This window comes from Lissotriton vulgaris, unplaced genomic scaffold, assembly GCF_964263255.1.
Source record: "Lissotriton vulgaris unplaced genomic scaffold, aLisVul1.2 SCAFFOLD_1609, whole genome shotgun sequence".
Classification (NCBI taxonomy): Eukaryota; Metazoa; Chordata; class Amphibia; order Caudata; family Salamandridae; genus Lissotriton; species Lissotriton vulgaris.
Genome location: NW_028251918.1, coordinates 1 through 13,424, shown reverse-complemented (window position 1 = coordinate 13,424; position 13,424 = coordinate 1).

Genomic DNA, 13,424 nt, shown 5'->3' with positions numbered 1-13,424 from the left:
CAGTGCCCCTGGCCATATTTACAAGGCCAGGTAAAACCACCATGCATGGCTTTTCATGATCTTATAAATATGGCTCCCTTTCAGGCATTACTCTGCATGAAAGGGTGCTCCATAGGTGCTGCTCTTGGACCTCCCGTACAACATCCATGGAACCTGACACATTCCCAGATTTTCAAGATTCTGCTAAACCGGGGAGTGCATAGATCCCACGCGTCCCCAGGGGAGGTATAAGGTATTTACAATAAGGAGAAATACCTTTATTACTCCTTGTTTTTCCTATGTTTATATGTGTATCCTGCAGACCACATAGAAAGAGGAAAACACCTCTCATGATCGTTTTTATGCAGGAAGGTGTGCCTTCCTGCACAAAAACAATCACCCCTACAATACAGACACCCTTGCACCATGGCGCAAGGTTGCATGCGTTGGTGCATGGCAGCCCATTGGGCACCAGCGTTGGGGAAAAGGATAGGAATACGCCGTATCTTGTAGAAATGTTGCATTCCTTCCTTTTCGTTTGACACACAGCAGCGCAGCAGCAAGGATTGCTGCGTTGCTGTGAGTCAAAATATTGTAAATAAGGACCAGAATATTAATCAGGTCCTCTGTATGTGATATCAGCGGAGTAAGCAGCAACCTCCTGACTGATGCTTGACCCGCAACTACAACAGCAAACATTTACAGAATTTACACTTTGGAAATAGACGCCTCTCCCTTTCGAGTGCCTTATTGAGTCAAACCACTAATTCACGGGTCAGCACCACCTTCTAAATCTGCAATCAGTCTGTAAGTCCACATTGAGAGTGAGAAAGATCTTTCTGGCACCAAATGTAATTTTAGCACTTTGGGCCATATGTAGGTGAGCTAATACCGGTCAGTAAAGGCCGAAAATCGGTAAATTTCCCTAACGGACCGGTATTTAGCCCTTTGCGATGTAGGAGGCTGGATTTAAGGATTCAGTAATTTACCGATTCATTATTTTAAGGAATCAGTAAAATACCAATTCCTTAATTTAAGGAATCTGTAAATTACTGAATCCTTAAATCCTATGTAGGGAGCACTCAAGTGAGTGCATTTTTGGCTTAAGGATTTGTTATTTACCACCAACTACAAGTTGGTGGCAAATATCGAATACCTTTTAAAAAGCAATTTTGTGCTTTTTTAAAAGTGCCTCGTGGCTGACATACAGGGCATGTATGTGCGCCACATGTGCACACATGCACAATTCAGAGGTGCAACGGGGTGTCAATGTGACACCCTGCCACCCTTGAATATGCTCCACCTGTTACCGATTCGGTATTTACCGAAACGGTAATAGTGAATTGCTTCCCATTCATTCCTATGAATGGGAAGGTATTCCTTATTACTGATTCGGTAAATACCGAATTGGTAGTAACGAATATTACCAAATCAGTAAAATTTACTGATTGTTTACCTACATTCTATTTACCGATTCTTAAATGCCGAATCGGTAAAACTCGGTATTTAGGAATTGGTAAATAGAAATTACCTACATATGGCCTTTTGTGGGGTTTTTTTGGTTCTAAAAACTGTTGTTTAGGAAATAGCTGGTTTTGGAACTGTAAAAGGCTTTTTGCTGCAGTTTTTATATTTCTAGAAGTATAATAGCAGCTTATTATGACAATGTGCACTAATAAACTTAATTATATTTCAAATGAGAATGAAGAATACTTTTATATCAAAATACTTAGGGCAGATTCAAAGTTAGGCGGGCTGTGGACCGATGGCTCAGAGGTTTGTTTTGCCCCAGTATTCTGACCGCCATATTCTGAGTTTGACGGTCGGACTGCATTTGGACCATCCAAGCTGTCGGGGATCCATCAGCCTGATTCATGAACGGGCCGTTTTGCGAGGCTCAAATAGCGAATCATAAGGAATCGCTATTTGAGACTAGCAAAACGGTATTCATGTAGGAATCGCAATATTAATTGCGATTCCCACTGATTCCTTATTTGCGATTAGCTAATTGCTAATCGCAAATAAGGAATAACTCCCCATGCATTCCTATGGGCCAAAAGGCCCATAGGAATGCATGGGGAGTCATTCCTCATTTGCGATTAGCAATTAGCTAATCGCAAATTAGATTGCGAGTACAAGGGTGCCAGGGGTGTCCAAAGGACACCCTGTAGCACCCCTGCAATGGAAATTAACACAGGTTTTGCACACACACATGTCCAAAGGACATGTGTGTGTGTAACGTGCAACTCAGAAAAATGCATTAAAATGCATTTTTCTGAGTTTTCGCAATTTGTCACGAGGTTTGACCTCGCGGTAAATTGCGGCCCGAAATTGCGATTTCGCAATTGTAAAATGGATGATGAATTACATTTAAGGAATCTCAAATAGAGATTCCTTAAATGTAATTCCTCGCAAATATGCGAATTGGCAAATAGCGATTTTTGCATTTGGGATGTTGAATCCCAAATGCAAAAATCGTACTCGCAAAGAGCCGGATTCTCAGAATCTGGCCCTTTGCAAGCGCTATTTTCATTGATTAATCGGGCGGCATGATCCCTCAGTGGTATCACAGCAGTCTTGCCCAGAAATATTCTGGCGGTGCAGCAGCGGCACCACCAGTAAAATTCCGGGTTTCCTCCCTGCCACAGTTTTCATGGCGGTGAGCCTGCCATGAAAACTGTGTTGGTGAGCAATCTAAGGGGACCGCACCAGTGCTTCAGGGCCATGGGGATGCATGCAGGGAGGCACATGATGTGCCCCCCTGTCTTGATGCACGCCCAGTTCCTATACAGCAAGGACCTAACAGTTCATACCATGCAGGAACTTTCTCTGGCACTCCTTCAGCACTGCAGTTTGAAGGCTCACATAGGAGCCTTCGAACTGTACTTCCACAGGACCGCCACCCCGCCCGCCTCGCCCGCCTGGCCTGCCCACTAGATCACAAAATGGTTCGTAATCTGGCGGGCAGGTGGCGGTCAGCTTTGGCAGTGTGGGAGCGTGGGGCTCAAAGTCCTAATCAGGCCCTTAATCACAGAGACCGACCACAATCCATCTCAGCTGAAGCACTTTACAGATAAAATCCAGTCAAATACTAAAAGTAAGCATTTTAAGACGGTCTGCCTGTAGCTCAATACCACTTCAAACTGAAGATGCCATGGAAATAAGAAACAAACTCAATTCACCAGAAGACGACTTCTTACCTCTGACAGGAGGGTGAAACTGGTCTTTCATTAAAGCCTGTCTCAGTGAAAGCCACCTCAGTTCGAACAGATATGATACCTCCCAGCAGGAGCTGTCCAGGTGTGGAGAGGGCGTCCAGCTCCCAGGTGGGCAGAGTGCAGAGAGCAATCACTGGTGGCTTCACAGCAAAAAGAACTAGAGATATGGTCACACATCTGTGGAGCTCCATTTAAAGAAGACTTCATTTAGGTATCTCACAAACATGCAGCTGAAACCCCTTCAAGAGTAACCCCTTAGGTGTGTCACTGGTTCTGAGCGGCTGCACCCATTGGATTCTTCAACAGACTCTCTGGCCTGCTCTAAGGTGTGAAACATCAGAAGATGCTTTGCTTCAAACCAGGGAAATACGTTTAAGTCAAGAAGAGGGCCTAAGACCTGCCTCAGATTTGGTGTCTAGCTTCCTTCCTCTGGCGTCCACCCACATCTGAAACGGTAAACCTTCCACCTGCATCTGACACAGTCAGCCTGCCTTATAAAGGGAGAAATAATGAATGGTTCCAGGGCAGACCCTTAGCTTGCTGAAGGCCCCAGTGCCCTGAGGACTGGGCACTGTTATTATGGAGGTGTGACTCAGTCTTACAAGGAGGTAGTTAAAGCCCAGATGTAACATCTGGAGAGGAGTGTGGCATCCCTTGAGGCCCAGTGCGTGTCTATCGAACACACTGACAGGAGGAAGACAAAGCCCACTTTTTATAGCAAAAAATGAAAGTACGATGGGAAGGAAACTGGAAATTGACACACAAATATATCTTTTCGCATCATTCAATGCTGCCAAGTCAATCAATACTTAATGAGTTTCAATGAATGAAATTACATTTTAGAGCAGGTCTGCCTCTATCAGGCTAACCTGTCAATGCCGGTGAAAAAGATCAATGTCCATCATTAAGAGGCTTGAAACAGCCAGGTGTTACCCTTCTTCCTGAAGGAGATATGATAGGGAGTCTTACGGATAAGTAAAGGAAGCGAGATCCAGAGCCAGGCTGAGAGACAGAAGAATCTGCATGACCTGATCTGAGTGGTCATCACCTGTTTAAGGGATGCAGACCCGGATTGAGAGTGGGTTTTATGAGGGAGCGCCTTGTGTATGGAACAAAAGGCTTTGAAAATGGTGTGTTTATGCACCGGGAACCACTTCAATGCTTCCTCTTCTGGGTCTGCAATGATGGTGGTGGGTCTCCCAGTGCTCTTCAGGATAAGCCTGGTGGTGGAACTGTGGGCTAACTGCAGGCGTTGCAGAAGTTGACTTTGTATGCCTCAGTATAGTAAATTCCCATAATCCAGCCTGGATGAAATAAGGGAGTGTATCATAGATTTTCAGGGAGAGGTAGGAAGTAAATGAAATATGATTATGTGAAAAAAAGCATTGATTATCAAAAATAATGCCAGATTTCTCGCAGAATGAAGCAGTTCAGTAGGGTTCTCTGATACTTAGTTACTATTGAAGTGGCCAGGTTAGATGTTTTTTCCAAAGACGAGGATTTTAGGGGCATATTAGCAACAACCTCGTTAAAGTTATCACCGTTTTAGCGGTAGGAAACTGCCTCTAAAACGGCGATAATGGGCTTGCTAATATGCGTTATAGAATTCCAATAGAAGCCCAGGTTTGATGTCCTGCACATCTAACCTGGGCTTCTATTGGAATCCTATAATGCATATTAGCAAGCCCATTATCGCTGTTTTAGAGGCAGTTTCCTACCGCTAAATGGCGATAATTTTAACGAGGTTCTTGCTAATATGCCCCTTAGTTTTTCCCCTTGAGGTTTAAGGTAGTGGTGGCCAGAAGGTTTCATTCTGCCCACAGACTTGGTCGACTTTGCGTTCAAGGGCGGCTTCTCTGCTAAGGCAGAGGAGTATCGACCCACTGCCTGCAGCACTGCAAAAAAAGAAAATAAGTGATAACGCAATTTTATTATCATTTTGTTTTTCCGTGCACAGCCAGCTTTGTGGGCAGGGCTGCCCTTTAAGCATGGGCGGAAAATCCGTTCCGCACCGTGGATTTTGCGGATTTTCGGTAAATTCGCGATCCGCGAACGCTCACAAATTTACAGAAAATCCGCAAATTCGCACGCTGCACATTTTTTTTTCTTGGTGATACAATTTTGCGGCGTGCGGCGTAAGTTCGCAATTGCGAACATGTAGGTGCGGCGGGCAGCCACAATCTCGCACTCGCGAAATTACAAAATTTGCAATTCTGCACAGGAAATCCACTAGCAAGCAGCATAGACCTTCTGAAAATGATGATTTTTATCAGAATAAATCCTCAGGTTGACATTTGCCTGCCCTTTTTTGGATTTGAGGCCTTTTGACTTTCTTTGGATCACTTTTGGATTAGAAATCAACTTTCACAAGTAAGTTTGTTTGGGGCATTACATTTGCTGTTCTGCAGAAAAACGAGTTTTGCTAAACTGAAAGCACTCAGCAGGTGCAAAAGTTCAAATTCATCATTAATAACCATTCCCTGTAGTGCTTCCTGACTGGGGCCCCTCCAGAGTTCAGTTGCTAGTTGCAACAATTGTATGACCCTGCTCTGACCCTTACAGCCGGATCATAGAATAGCTACAAGTAGGCCAAAAAGGTCCTGAAAAAAAAAATTGCACTGCAACAGAAAGCAAATTACAGATAAGGAAGCAGGTGCCAGACTGGATTTTTAAAACAGTGACACATTAAAAAATTAACCCCAAATTAATTCATGTCAGTTGAAGCAGGGCAGGTGTGCTTGCTTTTTCCCCCCATAATCTACAGTGATGATGATGAACCAGAGGGTGGCATTGATGTACCAGAGGGCGGCATGGGTGAAACAGAGGGTGGCAGTGTTGAAACAGAGGGTGCTGTGAACCTGTGATAATGAACCAGACGTAGAAACAACATAGTAGCGACCGTTGCGTGCCGACAAGTAAGTTCGCAATTGCGAACTGGTACAAAATCCTCGCGAACTGGCAGAAACCCTTGCGAACACTATAAAAACAAAAAAATCCGCAAATTCGCGAGAATTCGCGGGTTTTTGCGGATTGCGAGTTTGCAAATATGCAGATTCGCGAACGCCAGATTCGCAAAATTCGCCCATACTTACTGCCCTTCTCACAGAGCAAGGCAGGGAGGAGTGGTTTTCCCACTCCAGGTGAGCGTGATCTTGTGGCTGGCCCTCTTAGGCCGGCCAAACACTCATGCCCACTTTGCATGTTCTCCATCCAGGCTGGATTACAGCCTGGGTGGAGAAAATGCTGCATGCTCCCATTCCCTGCCTGAGTGCCAAAAAAACAGCGCTCAGACCAATCACCACGCTGCATTGCAGTGTTTTGAGTGGTCAAGGGTGCCTAGGTGGGTGCTTTCTGATCCCACCTACTGTTAATCAGAAGGAAGGAAGAGAGGATGCAGAGGACCAAGGAGAGGTGGCTGCCGGACAGTAGGCAATGCAGCAGGTGTTTATTTTTTTCGTTTTTAATCCTCCCTGCCCCACTAATGACATCAGGAAGCAGCCGCCACTGTCTGCGTTACTCTTGTAACACAGACTTGTGGCAAATTCTGCCAATCGCCCCATGGCTGATGTTTTTTCAGTTAGGCTCTAAAATACAAGTGGGATTTGGCATCCCCTAGTGACATTTTTTTTCCAGCCAAAATGTTGCATGAATATAAATTTATTTAAAAAAAAAAACAAAAGACCTGAGGTGTTTTACAAAACAGGAACAATTGGTTTAATCAAACACTTTGGCCAAAAAAAGTACAATCAATCTGAGCGCCATTATTTACATTTGATGGAGCATCATAAAACAATTCAGAGATCATTTTTAGGACAAGGAATGTGAGGCTAATCATGGAGTCATACATATTCCTATCTAATAGCCAGTGGCAGCTGGTAAATTTAGAAAGTGGTGGGTGTAAAAAATAGTTTTATTGAGGAAGACGGCAAAGAGGATGAGCTAAACTTCTAGTCAAAATGTGCATTACAACAGATTTCACTTTTAGTTCACTAATTGCATCTTTTGAATCCTGGCATATCTTCGTGTGCCAAAAAATGCAAAGCAGTCTGTGTCTTTTATCAAGCACATTTATGTCCTCGGACAAGGTTTGCTCTAAGTAAAACTACAAAAACAAAACAGGAAATCTTGCTTTCACCAATTTTCTCGTCATCACCCTCCCTCCATTTCGGTCATCAAGTCCGACACATTTCGATGTTGCATCATCATGAGATGGATGGCTCTTAGTTCTACCTTGATCCCATTAAGGCTGAGCTCAGTACAGTTCATCATTTTGAACATTTTCCACCTGATTATTTGTAACCAGCATGCGTTCACTTTCATTTACACAGTGAAGAAGGTATGGACCCTCTTGCTGATACTTGTGCATCTGTGAACAGTCCGAATTCTTTTGTAATGTTCTTGTACTGAGCCCAGCCAAAATAAACAGTAGTTATTTTTATTGAGCCTGATGCAACAGAGTCATTTTCTTCTGTAGCAGATGTTCCTACAACTCTGACAGACCTTCTCCAGTAATTACCACGGTCGGGGTGTGTACGGTGTCAAGGGAGCAGAGGCCCTGTCATCTGAGGACAAGCTGATGTAAGCGCTGGTAGTAGGTATCCATAATCATGAAGGAATCACATTGCATGTCTTGCATTTGTAGTATTGATCCACCGTTCTCATGTGTGCTGAGAGGAATTGTTCTTTTACCTCTGAAACATAAGGAATACAGAGTAAGTTTCCGTACAATTAGGGTTACCCATCCTTTCAAACCAAGTGTATTTACCTATCTCATTGTCCCACATTTCCTTACATGGGGGATCTGTGCTGGTGTTCAACCCTTCCCTAAGAGATTCATTTCTCTTCGTGTCATTGAGATGAATTACCCTACATTGGAACTCCATATCTACGGTCTATTTGTTATTAAAGAAGACTGCCCCAGACACACTAATGGCCACTCTAGCGCCACAGACACAAGTAGGAGCTGACATGTTTGTGCACTGGTGCCGTGATTTTGCTACCTCCAAGAATCTCTTTTCAGTAACATTATTAACTATAATATGACGGGACCAAATCGAGCAATAGCCATTAAAATAGGGGGAAAAATGGGGCAAGCCTAAAATTGGCAAGTATAAATGGAAATTGGGTCCATGTTAACGAGAACGCCAAAGCCTGTATTGAGTGGGGAGTGAACAATGAAAGGCTTCTAACAGCATTCCATAATATCGCAAATGCAAATGCACATAAATTAAGAGCTCCAATGAGGGACCGAAGCAAAAATAGCACGGCTCATGGCCAGGTTTGATCAACATTGCACTAGATCCTGCGTGAAATTAAAGAATGCGCTTCAGAAACGCCCAAGAAATAAGGGGCACATCCAAGATCTAAGATGGAACTATACATCAGCCCTAACAGCAGGGGAAAGGAACCTCATGAGCAGGTTTGGAAGACCCTTCTACAAGCAGCAGATACTGGTGACTATATGTTGTTTTGAGAGACCGCTAACCCCTCTTGTCTTATAGATAATTGAATGCCTTCCCTGAAGGTCCCAGCCACCCTGTAGCATGGGAGACCCGCTTTGGAGGGATTTATAATCCAAACCACTTCAGTTCACAGCCAAGATGGGGATCTTAGAACCCATGAATCCCATTAGTATCGAAGTGGTCACCTTAGAACTAAAAAGCAGTGCCCCTGTGAAAGCACAAGGGCCAGATGAGGTACACGTTGATACTTTTAAAGCTGTTAAATTAATATGGGCACCCATAGTAATTCAAGTCTGCAACACGGCCACTTCTCTAAAACAAAGAGTGATATCCTATTAGACTCCTCTGTGTAAATAATCTATTGAGTGATCCTGGACGGATTAAAAGGATGGGCCCAAAAAAAACAAAATGCAAATATGTGTTTAGGAAAGAATTTGGCACTGTGGAGTAAGGTATTAATTTACATCTGATAATTAGTAAATACACACTAGCACGCCGCATTTGATTTAGTACATCACATGAAATGGGGGCAAACTTTAGCCGAAACGGGTGCCCCAGTCAACATCATTCACCATCTTTCACAGCTGTACGCCTCATTAACAGCCTGCGTACGCATGGGGAATGTACAGATAAGTTCAGGGTGACATAAGGCATTCAGCAGGGCTGGGCTTTGGCCCCTTTTTTATTTTCAATATATATCAACGGTGTTGACTCCATGCTCCAAAACTTAAATGCAGATGCACCCAAAATAGGCCCACGGGCCACCCCGATTTTATTATACGCAGACACTGGGGTGCTGTTATATAGGATAGTAAATGGCCATCAGCTTTTATTTGATAACATTGTATCTTTCTTTGAAGGAAGAATATTGAAACTTACTTAATCAAAACATACATCATGGTCTATGGTAAGGAGAGGAAAAACGCAAAGACACAGGGGCATATCAGCAACAAACTTAGATAAATATTTCCACGGCAATGTAAAATCCAGCGATAAACGTGAAATGCAGGATTATCCCTGGGAATCCAGAGATTATCCTGCAGCGATAGAAGAATCCTAAGTGGATTTAGCCGTTCAATCCACCTCCCATGTCAAATATAGGTTAGTCAGGATTTATACAGACGTTAATAACCAAAGATAACCTCGGTTAGCGCAGCTTTTAATATCGCTATGGGTGTCCTGGGTGGGCTTGTAAATACCGGGAAGGACAGATAGCGATATTTTTAATGTAGTTTAGTTAGGGAACGCCTACTTTGCATCTCATTAGCGATGTATATCGCTAAGACGCGTAGCGTTAGAAAATCGGCTGCTAACATTCGCTGATGCATGTTAGCACTGCCTTGTTAATAGGGCGATAAGATTATTGCTGATTTTGCGGCAAAAAGTGCAGCTAAAGCAGCGATACTAACTTGTTAAACTGCCCCGCAATTTGCAACAGGTCAAAAGTTAGAACCGCTAAAGATCTTTAGCTGTCTGGACATTCTATTCTCACAGACAGGCACTGGGAACCCCATCTAAACCCAGAAAATGTAAAAAATGTCAAGCTTTTGATGCGATTATTAGATTTGCAAACAAAATTGGTTTGAAACCAATTAGAGGAATGGTGAAGCTGTAAAAGAGCAAATGTCTTCCAGTTACTTTACATGGGCCTTTAAGGCATAATAAACAGCAAACATATGCTATTTCAGAAAATTCCTTTTTTATGTAGACTTTTAGCAGATCCACGTTCGACCACGGCTTATTTAACACACAAAGAACTTGATCTTCTTCCTATCGAAGATCATATTCATCTTGTAAGTGTAATCAAATGGGGCAGTTCTGGAGCAAACAAGGCACTAAATTCACTAGAGAGATTATAGGGATTGTTCAGACCTTGACCACAATGATGAAATCCCCTGGTTTTGGTGCATCAATGGTTTATTGAAGGATCTGGAGGAAAATTGCAGTATCTGGGCTCCCGCCAGCATTTTATAATTTAACAAGAAGGAACTAAGGGGCATATTATCAAGGCGGGTGAAATTAAATTATCGCCGCTTTTGCAGCCGTTTTCTCCCGCTAGGTGGCGATAATCTCATCTCCCTGTTAGCAAGCTGTCGCTAACATCAGTTAGCGACAGCTTTTAGGTGATTGCGAGCAGTTTGGGGTCCGCTTTGCATGTCAGCGGTATTTATCGCGAATGACATGCAAAGTGGGCGTACCTACCAGTTAGCGATTGAAAGCAATCGCTAACATCGCTATCGCCTTTTAGAAAGGCAGGCGTAGTGATAAAAAAATGTGTGCTAAGCGTGAATATCACTGAACACTAACACCTTCTCAGACCAGTTCTTAACCTGTATATCCAATGGGAGGTGGATATTCAGGTTAGGACCCCATTGGCGATGATCCGTGAATATCGCTGGAAAAACAGCGAATTCACGCATTTCGCCGCTATCGCCGGATATTTTATCGCATTGGAGATAAACGTTGCTAACAGCACGTTATCTCTGCGATAAAATCCGGCGATACTTGCGATAAAAAAATGTTGCTAGGCTTATTTAGCAATAAATATTGCTAGTTGTTGATAATATGTCCCTCAGTACTGTTTTTCAAAGGAAAAGGGGGACCCATAGAGAACTAAGAGAAAAAACTAAGGCCTGAGTTAAGGGTTATTGAAAAGGTCCGATGCAGCAAGGGACAAAAGGTTATCTGATAAGTGTTATCAATAACCAGGATAGATTTTACTTACCTTTCGATTTTACTCAACCAGATAACACTTCCAGTTACTTCATCACGGTGTTGCATTTCCCAAATCAAAGGTATGGTGTTCAAACTTACCTATGTGCCCATGTGATGGAAAACTTGACAACTCACAGTGCATTTTATGTTGTTTTGTGCTAAGAGTACTTTGATCCTTATTGTTATCACAAAGTCTTATTTGCCATCAGGTGGCCTTTGATTTTCTTCACAACAAAATATACCTGGGGGTCAAAAAAAGGGGGAGTCAAACAGAGTGGATCACAACACCAATACTACACAAAGGACATCAGTGAGGACATCATCCATGTTAGTGAATGCAGGCCAGGTAGAGGCTCAAGAGCATATGGAGAAATAGTTCCCATCAGAAGCCACACTGTACCGCCCTCTTTATCATCATTTGGGTTCTCCTTACCAAGGAGACAGAACGGCCGGTCAGATGTTACCGTGACCGAAAGATGTGATAAGGGGTGGTGTATTGAGTACAGAAATTAACGTGGCTACTGAAAAAGCAGTGTCAAGGTGATAGGAGTGTTAAAGTGAGGGAAAGTAAAATAAAATTAGGTGATCGGGTGGACAAACAACATTTATTAGTGTCTCCCAATCCCTAATGATTAAAAAGCAAGTGTAAGTGCGGGTTTTAAATAATCACCGTACTTAATTGTGGTCAACATGTTTCTGCATTGTATCGAACATAGTTTCAAAATGCATTCTTCAGGACCGTATATAAAAACACTGCTGATTATAATAGTGAAAAATTTAAGAACAATATCACCTGAGTTTCAGGTACATACTCAACCGTATACTGTTGCATCGCACGGTATTAGATCCACAAAGAGAGACAAACAAACAAAAAAAGAACATGAAGATGTCATATTCCCATGAATTATATACTGTAACGAGTACACATTCACATGTATAAAGACACACATTTCGAAATTGCAGACTCACCCATATATGAGGGTAGAGAGGCTTCACCCCACCTGGCTACAGCGCAGGTATGAGGAGCACCGCTCTAAAAACAATTCATAAGTAACATTTTTAGAGCTGAAAGTAAAGCTTAAAATGAATTCACAGGGAGGCAGTTTAGTCAATTAATCCTTCAGAATCTACGTGGGTAAATGTGTGGGACAACCCATCTGCACTAAACTCCATCGGTCCGACAGGGACGCGAAGGCCAGGCTAAGTTGAAGGGAATGGCGTCATAGTGAAAACGGGATCGCTTTAAGAGCTGCGCTTTTCAGCGCGTTATTCCGCTGATCAAGTAGTCAGACCCAGGCAGCGCGTTTTTATTTAAATTACCAATGCGATAGATATCAAGCTGCCAGAGTACGCATTGGGCATTCAACGCTGATCGAGTAGTCAGACCCCATTGGTGGTAGTGCGATCGCTTTCAAGGCAGCGCGTTTATATTTAAATTACCAATGCGATAGATATCAAGTTGCCAGAGTACGCATTGGGCATTCAAGCGCGCTAGTACGCTGTTCAAATAAACAAACCCCAGTGATGGTAGCGCGATCGGTCTCAGGGCAGCGCGTATGCATTGTCAGTTGCCAGCGTGATACAAGTCAGGCAGCCAGCATGCTCAATGCAGGCGGGCGCTCGCCTACCTGTCCGTCGATGTCTCCCGGCAGTCAACTGTACTGTCTGGGGGGGCACCGGCGCTTCGCAAAGAGGACTGTTTTATGCTTCCTCGTTCAGCATGAATGATTAGCAATCACGTGATATGATCACGTGATGCCGGGCATGCTGGGGCATGTAGTCCCAAACAGAAAACAGTGAGTAGAGGGCTGACAATAAAGCAGTTTAGTCTGTGCGCAAGTTGTGCATGCAGGCATAGGCAACATATTAAATCAATGGGCTCATGGCCTGGAATTTTACCCGTAGCACAGTGTTGTAGGGGTACCGGGAGGTCAATCAGTAACTTCAAAAACAGTGCAAGGTAGCATTTGAGAAAGCAGTGAACGGTAGCACTTCAAAAAACAGTGCAAGGTAGCATTTGAGAAAGAAGTGAAAGATAGCACTTGACAAA